A 12,189-nucleotide genomic window follows, 5' to 3' on the forward strand; every position below is an offset into this window, starting at 1 on the left:
AAATCTGTTTTATTATTTAACTAAGTGTTGTTATAGTTAAAATATTTATTTAGCAAAATAAGAAAATTATGTAATTTCTTTGTCATTATTTCTCATATGGCTTGTACATAGATGTTGTGGTTTTTTTTCCTAAGACATTTACAAACATGGAATTATTTATTAAAGAGTACAAAAGTTAATTTATGCTGTTAATGAAAGTTTTTATAACATTAATATTGCATATTGTTACCAAGTATCACAAGTGCCCTGAATAATCATAGTCCATTTTCGTGTGCCATATCTTTCGTGAAATTATTCTGCACATGTGCCAGAATGAGACATACACCAATGAACGCAATTGCATCATGTCTGCACACAACTGACTTTTTGACTGCCTATGACTTGAAGGGCAAAACAGAGGTAGCAAGGAGCAGACTAAAGTAGGCAATGTACAGTAAGGGTGTGCTGAGGTCAATTCAAGTTCAAGGCATTTCTTAGATATGTATTTTTCAGTAGTATCACCTACACCAGCTACAGGGCTGATGTAAGTGCCGACTTATAGTAATCACTACATTTATGCGTGCCAGAACATGTGTTTGCAAGTATGAGAAACTATAAAAATTTATTTTATGGTACGGTACGCATTAAGACTATCCTGATTCATGTGTTTCATGTAATAAAAAATTATTTTTAAAAACATATATTTTTACTATTGATTATAGTATTTAAATTTGCTCATCTGGGCCGGCCCTGTCATTGATCTAATTGACAGGCAGCCAGGCAACAAATCAGACTGCTGCCAAGCTGCCTGTCATTGCAGAGTGAGGCCACAGAGCTATTAGCCTTGGAAGATGATGCATACTTTCTTGCTCTTGCAGTAAACTCCCACCAACAGATGTCAATAGGTAAGTAGAAGAGGTCAGGGGGTGGGAATGCTATATGCCTGGCATTTTGTATGTATATGGAATTGGGTATTGTGTATGTACAGTACTTTTTCCATATAGTGTATGTACATGGTAGTGTGTGTGTATGTATATGGTACTATGTAGTGGTCGAAATGAAAATTTAGAAGTGCTGGTTTGGAACTTACACTTTGAAATGAATGTTCAAATTAGATTTCCTTTGTGTATCTCCACTACTCCATCCTGTTTCTTTTGTGTACTTACATTTTCCCTCATATCTCCATATTATAATAAAACTATCCAAAATATATCACTTATATCTTCCATGTTACCCTTTATCTTTCCGTGATCAGTTTTCTTTCTCTGTTCCTATGCGCCCTTAACTTCATTGCAGTTATCCCCCCCTCTCCCTCCTTACCTGCTCTTCCCTGTGCCTCAAATCCTGCTTGTCTCGCTCCTACCTTACTCCTCGATCCTCTCTATCTATCCCTATTCCTGCTTCTATTATTCCCTTTCACTAGTTAATTCACACTTTTGCCCCTCCATCTTCACACTGCAGCCACCTTCATCACACTGTGAGCAATCCTTCATTGCACTGTTCCCCCTCCTTCATTGTACTCTGCCCCTTCCTTCATTATCACACTGTGCCCCTCCATCATCACACTGTGCCCTTATTTATCACACTCTGCCTCCTCCATTACACTGTGCCCCCTCCCTTGCACTGTGCCTATTTATTCATAACATTGTGCCCCCCATATCACACTGTGCCCCCTCTAAATATCACACTGTGCCCCCTTCATATATCACAGTGTCTCCTCCATCATTACCTTGTTCCCTCATTCATCACTCTATCCCTCTCTGTTCTATACTTACCTTCTATGACCTTCTTTCTTCTGTCTTCTCTACCTCTTCTTCCTTTCTTCTGTGTTCTGGCTCCTCTCTGCTCCCTGCTGCATACTCACCGACTGTTGGATGTGACATCATCATGTCCCAACAGTCAGAATGGAGCAGAAAGCTGCTACCATAGTACAAGTGGGGAAGACAGAAGGAACGGAGCGCTTCTTGGGCATGGTTCTCCCCCCTGCTTGCCTATCCCGCTTACCACTGACCCTGGCTGTGAAGAAGTGGAGCGGAGAAGTGCCGGTATAACATACCAGCAAATACCATCCCACTTCAAGCACTGGTGTTCTGTGTGTGTTTACATAGTATTGTGTATATATGTATATGTACATTGTGTGCGTATGTATGTATATGGCATTGTGTATGTATATGGCATTTTGTATGTATTCATTATTATTATCATGGTACATAGACAAAACATGGTACATAGGGAAGTACAAATACAAAACTAGATGCAATTAAAAAAACAACTCAGCTGAGTCCAGCTGAACAAGGCAAATTGGTATAAGTGAATACCAGAACATATAGAAGCTAGGAAAGTGAAGGAGGAGAGGTGGGGAGTGAACTAACACAGACTGACCTGTCCCCAACAGTGGGGCACAACTAATAGAAACAGAGCAGGCCTATTGTCGAGGTGCAAAATGAAGCTGGGGAACCAAATGCAGAGGTGTGCAGGAGGAGGAGAACACAAGGAAAGGAGTACCCTGCTCAAGGGAGCTTACACTTTAAAGGGCAGCGGCAAACTGACAGAATCAAAGAGGAGTGTCAGGGTGAGATGATTCGTACTGAGATGAGCAAAAGGGTAGTATGAGGAGCAGAGGAGGAAATAGGGAGAGGCGTACTATGGTGAGTGAAGAAAGATCTAGGTTTTAGGTTTACCGTGGCTTCATCTCCACTCGACACAACTAGATTGGCCTTCTTCTCAGATTACTGCATGGGGAAAAGCCTGTACAGGGAGATGTCTTACTCAAGTTAAGCCTTTGAGAACTCTTTGTGCATCAGATTCCAATATGTTGTTGCCACCACAATATTCTTCATTTGCTGATGTTTTTAATAAATCTAAGGCTGAACGGTTGCCTCCTCATCGTCCATGGGATTGTCCCATTGATTTAATTCAGGATAAAATGCCACCCAGAGGACGTGTTTATCCATTATCATTGCCTGAGACTGAGGCCACTACTAATTACATTAAGGAAAATCTACAAAGAGGTTTTATTAGACCTTCTACCTCTCCAGCTGGAGCTGGATTCTTTTTTGTGAAGAAGAAAGATGGATCACTTTTTTCCCTGTATTAATTATAGAGGCTTGAATAACTTCACAGTAAAAAATCGATATCCTATTCCGTTAATTACTTGAGTTATTTGATCGCACAAGGGTGCAAAAATTATTTCCAAACTAGACCTTCGAGGAGCATACAATCTCATTAGAATATGAGTGGAAGATGAATGGAAGACTGCATTTAACACACAAGATGGCCATTATGAATATCTTGTTATGTCCTTTGGTTTGTGCAATGCACCTGTGGTCTTCCAGAGTTATGTTAATGAAATTTTGTGAACTGTTGTATTCATCTGTAGTAGTGTACCTTGAGGATATACTAATTTTCTCTAGGGATCTCCAGTCTCAGTGTCTCCAAGTTGCTGAAGTTCTTTCTCGACTACGAAAAAATAATTTGTACTGTAAATTGGAAAAATGCTTCTTTGAAGCCTGTGAATTACCTTTTTTAGGGTATATTGTGTCTGGAACTGGTCTGCGGATGGATCCTAAAAAAGTTCAGGCTAATCTGAAGTGGCCTTGTCCTAATACACTTAAGACTATTCAACGTTTTTTTGAGTTTTGCCAATTATTACAGACGTATTATTTCTGGATATTCTACTATTGTGGCTCCAATAGTGGCTCTTACCAAAAAAGGTGCTGATGTTCAACACTGGCCTCCAGAAGCACTTGAAGCATTTTATTTCCTCAAAAAGTGGTAGCTGCTATTCATTATTGCTGTATGTCATCGTTGCTGTATGTTGGACTTCCTCGATCTCTGCATACTTCTTCTACTGCTTGTGGTAAACGTTATGATCTACACCTGTTACCTGCTCGGCCTGCATCGCTGACTGCTGTTACCTGTTCCACAATCCATGGTAAGCTGCTATTCATCACTGCTGTATGTTCATCGCTGCTGTATGTTGGACTTCCTCGATCTCTGTATACTTATTCCACTGCTCGTGGTAAACGCTATGATCTACACTTGTTACTTGCTCGACCTGCATCGCTGACTGCTGTTACCTGTTCCACAATCCGTGGTAAGCGGCTATTCATCTCTGCTGTGTATTCATCACTGCTGTATGTTGAAATGTCACGATCTCTGCATACCTGTTCCACTGTTTGTGATGAATGCTACAATCCGCATATATTATCTACTTGGCCGTCATTATTGATTATTATCAGCACCATCATCTGTGACAAGCTGTGCCAATAGTGGCTGCATATGTTTGGACTTTGTTGATTGCTGTGCCTCAATTCTACTATTAATAGAGACTCTGCTTATTGCATGGGCAGCTTGTATTAATGAATGTTGCTGACAGTTACAGTTCTTGCATGTCTTTGTGATCATCATCTGCAAATTACTTGAGTCTTCATAGAACCCTTGTACTAATGTTTTATAAAAAAAAAATGCTAATCTTTTTTTACCACCATTTGATGTCCGAATTGGATCATTCTCCAGCTATGTAACTTGTACTCTAGCTGTCTCATTGGGAACTTTCCTGGAGGGCTGTGACCGGCAAGGTGGGAGCCGCAGGAGCCCATATTCCCTTGTGGGAATCCCTGGTGAACACCTCCCATTTTGTTAGACTCCGCGCATCCAGGGATGTTTAGTCAATACTCATTGAGACAGCAGGATCTCACTCAATTATTCTTGAGCTAACCTGACACAGCTATAGTTAAAATAACAGAAACAATTTTAAAACTGAAGATGGCTATAGTTATTTCTAGGAGCTATTTTCAATATTTGTAAATATGGTTTTAAATAGATCAATCTTTACAGTGTTACATACACATAGTAAGTAAATAAACCCAATCTGGCTGGTTCAAAATTCTTTGCCCTAAACTGTTGTGTGCCTAATAGACATACCCATGCCATATTTCGTTTTATTCAGTTTAATTCTAACATAATTGAAGCTGTGCCAATATCTACTATACCTCAAGGATAAGCTGTCAGGCGCCGTCCGCACGGCCGCCTGACTGTGTGATCGCGCGTCTGGTTGCTAGGCAACCAGACGCGTCATTTCCGGATTCCCCCTGCCATCCATTTCCCCCGCAGTATGACGCGCCCCGTTGCTAGGCAACGGGACGCTATGTATTCCCGGCGGCAGGCATGACAGCGCTCAGCGCTGAAGCTGATTGGATCCTCACATTATTTAAACCCCTTCCTGTCCTCTAGTCAGTGCCAGAGTATCAGGTCTTCCTGCCTCCAGCGTTTCTGTGTACCAGTTGCTATATTGTTCCTGACCTTCCTCGTGCTGCCTGTGACCCTTTTGACCCGGACCGTTTGACCACCCCTATCTGGATTCTGCCTTTGTACTGCGCTCCCTGAAGATTACCGACTCGGCTTGCCTCACCATTCTTCTGGATTTCCCTTTTGTACCTCCTCTACCTGAACGTTGCTGAACCGGCCTGTCTGACACCCCCTTGTATCTCGCTGTGGACTCTAGGAAGGACCGCGACCTGCGTGTCCCTGCAGCGGAGTCCATACTTCCTTGCGGGGGTTCCTGGTGAATACCAGGGGCACGTTAGACTCCGCGCCTTCCTCTGAGTTGCGCCAACAACAGCAGGTACCTCCTACCAGTCATACACCCACTAACAGTCGTGACAGTATACTCTGGCCATGACAACGGAGGGGTCTGGTGAACCGTCTGCTCGTGACCTACTTCTGCATTTGGCCCAACGAGTGGAGCAACAAGAAGCAGCCCAAGCGCATCTTCTACAATGTGTCCAAGGGATTGCTACCCGCTTCGATACATTTCAGAATGCTGCACCCGCTACACCAGCCATAACCTCTGCGGCATCCACAGCATCCAGTGTGGTTACGGTCTCTACAGCGGCCTCCGGTGTACGCATCCCGACACCCGAAAAGTTTGACGGTGATCCCAAGAAGTGCAGGGGCTTTCTGAACCAATGTGCCATCCAATTTGAGTGCAACCCAGGGGCCTTTTCTTCAGAACGCACCAAAGTAGCTTTTCTCATCTCCCTCCTCAGTGGTCAAGCCCTTGCCTGGGCCTCACCTTTATGGGAACAAGGGGGTCCACTTCTTCATAACTCCAACTCTTTCATTGAAGCTTTCAGGAAAGTCTTCGATGATCCCGGAAGAGTTGCTTCTGCAGCTACCAGCTTGTTAAACCTCCGCCAAGGTGACCTGTCCGTGGGGCAATACGCAGTTCAATTCCGAACCCTGGCTTCCGAGTTAAAATGGAATAACGAAGCACTGGTGGCAACCTTTTGGCAAGGTCTGGTGGACCGGATTAAAGATGAGTTAATTTCCAGAGAACTCCCGGCTGAGTTAGATTCTCTCATCTCCATGTGCATCAAGGTGGATTTGCGTTACCAAGAGCGCACGCAGGAACGCTCTCCTGGCAAACGGTTCATACCACGGCTAGCACCCCAGTTCCAAAATCCCATCCTGCCAGTGGACGAACCAATGCAAGTAGGACGCTCTAAATTATCCCTTGAAGAGAGGGAGAGACGCTTCAAACAACGCCTGTGTCTGTATTGTGGAGATCCGGGACACCTGCTAAGAGTTTGTCCCAAGAAACCGGGAAACTCTTCCTCCTAAACGGTGGCGGGGAGGCCGTTTTAGGAGAATCCACAGTTGCTCCCTATGCTAAAGAAAATTCTCCAGAATTTCAGATGGCTGTCATCCTGAGCACCCCCAAGGGTACCTTTTCCACCACGGCCTTTGTGGACTCCGGCTCCTCCGGGAACTTCATTTCGGCGGATCTAGCTTCGCAGCTCCAAATACCTCTGAACCCATTGCCCCAACCGTTATCTCTGACGGCAGTCGACGGAAGTCGTGTCACTCACGGCTCCATCTCCTCCGTGACTTCTCCTGTTCGGTTGAGGGTAGGAGTACTTCACAGCGAAATGATCCAACTTTTGGTGTTGCCGAGGTCCATTAATCCCCTCATCTTGGGGCTACCATGGCTGAGAAGACATTCTCCTCAGATGGATTGGGACCACGCTCAAGTTATGTCATGGGGTGAAGGATGTCGCTTTGAATGTCTGTCTAGAGTCTTGCCTCCTAAATGTCAAGTAATGGCTCAGTCCGAGCTAACCCACCTTCCTGAGGCCTATATGGAATTCCAGGATGTATTCAGTAAAGTGGAAGCGGAGATCTTGCCTCCTCATCGTCCCTGGGATTGCGCTATTGTTTTATCTCCTGACCAACCCATCCCCAAAGGGCGGACCTACCCTTTATCTCGTCCAGAGACGTCAGCCATGTCTCAATATATTTCAGAAAACCTGAAACGGGGATTTATCCGCAAATCTACTTCCCCAGCGGGTGCAGGTTTTTTTTTTGTTAAGAAGAAGGATGGGTCTCTCCGGCCTTGTATTGATTATCGTCCTCTCAACCGCATCACTGTCAAAAATCGATATCCACTACCTCTCATCTCCGACCTCTTTGATAAACTCAGTGGATCTCAAATCTTTTCCAAATTAGATCTCCGTGGGGCCTATAATTTAATTCGCATCAAGGAAGGAGACGAATGGAAAACGGCCTTTAACACCAGAGATGGACATTTCGAGTACCTGGTGATGCCCTTCGGCCTCTGCAACGCCCCAGCCATCTTCCAAACCTTCGTTAACGATATCTTTCATGACCTGTTATACACTTCTGTGGTAGTATATCTAGACGATATATTAATATTTTCTAAAGATCTGAAGACTCATCGGGAACAAGTAAAGGAGGTCTTACGTAGACTTCGGAAACACCACCTCTATTGCAAGCTGGAGAAATGTGTGTTTGAGATTAGTCAGGTATCTTTTCTTGGTTTCATCGTGTCGAGTCAAGGTCTTTGTATGGATCCCACCAAGGTGTCAGCTATTCTGGACTGGCCTCAGCCACAAGGCCTTAAAGCCATTCAAAGGTTCATCGGCTTTGCAAACTATTATCGCCAATTTATTCAGGGATTCTCCACCATTATAGCCCCCATTACAGCGTTAACCAGGAAGACTGCCAACCCTAGGGTCTGGTCTTCGGAGGCCATGTCTGCCTTCATAACGTTAAAGAAAGCATTCTCTTCAGCCCCAGTTCTGTCCCAGCCAGATCAAGAACGACCTTTCTTCCTAGAGGTAGATGCATCCTCAGTAGGCATTGGGGCGGTGCTTTTTCAAGAGTCTCCGGCTGGCTCACACAACCCGTGTGGGTTTTTCTCCAGACGATTTCTTCCCAGCGAATGTAATTATGGAATAGGGGACAAGGAATTACTGGCCATCAAGGCGGCTCTGGAGGAGTGGCGACATCTGTTGGAGGGGGCTATATTTCCTGTTACTGTGTTTACCGACCATCGGAATCTAGTGTTCATTCAAGAGGCTCGTTGCCTTAATCCTCGGCAAGCCCGCTGGGCATCCTTCTTTGCTCGATTTGACATGAAACTCACATTCTGCCCGGGAGCCAAGAATGGACGTGCCGATGCATTATCTCGCTCATTTGACGATTCCGATCGTTTAAGACCATTGGTTCCGCAGCATATTATTGATCCTTCTAATATCGTAGCCCTTACTAGGACCAAAACGTCCTCTCCTCCTCCAGGCCGGTCATTTGTGGAACCCCATCTCCGGTTCAAGACCCTGCAGTGGGCTCATTCATCCCGCATTGCCGGCCATGCTGGAATAAAGAAGACAACATCGCTGCTTTGCCGACGCTTCTGGTGGCCTAATGTACGTGCCGATATTGAGAGATTTATTGCTTCCTGCACTACTTGTGCTCAACACAAAACTTGTAGAAGAGTCCCGGCAGGCCTTCTTCGTCCACTTCCTATCCCCGATGCTCCTTGGGAAAGTGTGGCCATGGATTTTATCACAGACCTACCCCTCAGTGCAGGGTTTACCACTATCTGGGTGGTTATTGATCGATTTTCGAAGATGGCACATTTTATTCCTCTAACTGGACTGCCCACGGCCAGTCGTCTGGCAGATATCTTTATCAAGGAGATATTCAGACTACATGGGTGCCCGAAGGAGATCATTTCGGACCGCGGAGTCCAATTTACATCCCAGTTTTGGAGAACCTTTTGTAAAAGAGTAAACATAGAATTGAAATTCTCTTCGGGATACCATCCGCAAACCAACGGACAGACGGAGCGAATCAATCAGGATCTCGAGACATTCCTCCGCTGTTTTACCTCCGACAACCAGAATAAATGGTCTCAATTCCTTCCTTGGGCGGAGTTCTCCCATAATCAACACATTCATGAGTCTACCGGATTCTCTCCGTTCTTTATTGTATACGGAAGTCACCCTGTGTTTCCGGATCCTTTTCCAGTATCCTCTTCACCGGTTCCAGCCGTAGATACTCTTTATCGGGAATTTTCTCTCATTTGGGCTAAGACTAAGACGGCTTTACTCAAGGCTACTCAGCATCACAAGATCTTTGCAGATCGTCATCGGAGGGCCACTCCTCTCTTAAAGGTGGGAGACCAGGTATGGCTATCCACCCGGGACCTAAGACTAAAGGTTCCTTCTATGAAGATGGCTCCTCGATTTATTGGCCCGTACACCATCATGCAAGTCATTAATCCTGTATGCTTCAAATTGAAACTTCCTCCTTCTCTGAGATGTCATAATACTTTTCATGTCTCATTACTACGACCACTGGTACTCAATAAATTCTATCGACCTCCCGGTCGTCCCCCACCAATACAAACCTCTTATGGAACTGAATTCGAAGTCAGTCGGATCTTGGCCTCTCGCATTCTTCGTGGCAAACAGCAATTTCTGGTCCATTGGAAAGGATTTGGCCCAGAGGAGAGATCATGGGTGGACAAGCAGGACTTTCACGCTCCTAGAATTCTTAAAAAGTTCCTTCAAACAGGAGGAGGAAGAGGAGGGTATACTGTCAGGCGCCGTCCGCACGGCCGCCTGACTGTGTGATCGCGCGTCTGGTTGCTAGGCAACCAGACGCGTCATTTCCGGATTCCCCCTGCCATCCATTTCCCCCGCAGTATGACGCGCCCCGTTGCTAGGCAACGGGACGCTATGTATTCCCGGCGGCAGGCATGACAGCGCTCAGCGCTGAAGCTGATTGGATCCTCACATTATTTAAACCCCTTCCTGTCCTCTAGTCAGTGCCAGAGTATCAGGTCTTCCTGCCTCCAGCGTTTCTGTGTACCAGTTGCTATATTGTTCCTGACCTTCCTCGTGCTGCCTGTGACCCTTTTGACCCGGACCGTTTGACCACCCCTATCTGGATTCTGCCTTTGTACTGCGCTCCCTGAAGATTACCGACTCGGCTTGCCTCACCATTCTTCTGGATTTCCCTTTTGTACCTCCTCTACCTGAACGTTGCTGAACCGGCCTGTCTGACACCCCCTTGTATCTCGCTGTGGACTCTAGGAAGGACCGCGACCTGCGTGTCCCTGCAGCGGAGTCCATACTTCCTTGCGGGGGTTCCTGGTGAATACCAGGGGCACGTTAGACTCCGCGCCTTCCTCTGAGTTGCGCCAACAACAGCAGGTACCTCCTACCAGTCATACACCCACTAACAGTCGTGACATAAGCATGGTATTATGTGTGATGCCACCAGCACAACGTCTGGGAATAACATCATTATCCTCACTGTATAAAACTTAATATTGACAATAAGCACTTTTTTACCTCATCTGTGAAGCTTTACCGAGCTACTGCAGAGGATTTCTTAATATGAAATATGGACATTTTGAAGTTACCTCTCTGCAAGTCAAACATAGCAAAACATAGTTTGTTAAATATTCTGAGAGACTGGTTCCTAGTGAGAATACTGTCATCCTGGTGTAATAGAACATGGTATCAAACACATCAGCATATAACAAACTGTGACTAGCCTAATTGGAGCTATTTTGCTTAAGCAGATCACACCAAAAAGCATAAAAAATTATCCCACAATGATCCCCCATTTCCAAGTTGGTCTCATAACCCTGGACAGCTGATGGTCAACATTTCCTTGAAGATACGATGCTTGTAGGCTCTGACTAATACTACTGACAAGTAGCTCAGTATCCCTCTAATCAGCGGTTCCCAAACTGTGCACCGCGGCGCTGTCACAGGGGTGCCGCGATCCCTAGCAAGAAAAAGAAGAGAAAAAAAAACAAACAAAAAAAACTTACCCATCATCCAGCGCTGGATCCTCCTCCTCACTGACTGCTGGGCATGACCTCATCACGTCCGTCAGCCTCAGTGAGGAGCAGCAGCAGAGAGGACGTCAGGAAAGAAGGTAAGTAAAGGAGAGTGAAGGGGGTACAGAGAGACACTGAAAGGGGGCACAGAGAGACACTGAAGGGGAACAGAGAGAGACACTGAAGGGGGACAGAGAGATGCTGAAGGGGGACAGAGAGAGACACTGAAGGGGGACAGAGACACTGAAGGAGGACACAGATAGACACTGAAGGGAGACACAGAGAGACAATGAAGGGGGACTGAGAGACACTGAAGGGAGACAGAGAGAAACACTGAAGGGGGACAGAGAGAGACACTGAAGGGGGGCACAGAGAGACACTGAAAGGGGGCACAGAGAGACACTGAAGGGGAACAGAGAGAGACACTGAAGGGGGACAGAGAGATGCTGAAGGGGGACAGAGAGAGACACTGAAGGGGGACAGAGACACTGAAGGAGGACACAGATAGACACTGAAGGGAGACACAGAGAGACAATGAAGGGGGACTGAGAGACACTGAAGGGAGACAGAGAGAAACACTGAAGGGGGACAGAGAGAGACAATGAAGGGGACAGAGAGAGACACTGAAGGGGGACACAGAGAGACACTGAAGGGGGACAGAGAGACACTGAAGGGGGACAGAGAGACTGAAGAGGGACACAGAGAGACACTGAAGGGGGACACAGAGAGACACTGAAGGGGGATGTAGAGACGCTGAAGGGGGACAGAGAGACACTGAAGGGGGTCAGAGAGAGACACTCTGAAGGAGGGGGACAGGGAGAGACACGCTGAAGGAGGGGGCAGAGAGAGACACGCTGAAGGAGGGGGACAGAGAGACACGCTGAAGGAGGGGGACAGAGAGAGACACTGAAGGGGGACAGAGAGATGGCAAAGAAGGGGACACAGAGTGTGAGATGGCGAAGAGGGGGACAGAGTAATATGGTGAAGTGGCGCACTGATATGATGAAGGGGCACAATGTGATGGTGAAGGGGCCTAAATACATCTACGT

Source organism: Mixophyes fleayi, chromosome 5 (genome assembly GCF_038048845.1).
Source record: "Mixophyes fleayi isolate aMixFle1 chromosome 5, aMixFle1.hap1, whole genome shotgun sequence".
NCBI lineage: Eukaryota > Metazoa > Chordata > Amphibia > Anura > Limnodynastidae > Mixophyes > Mixophyes fleayi.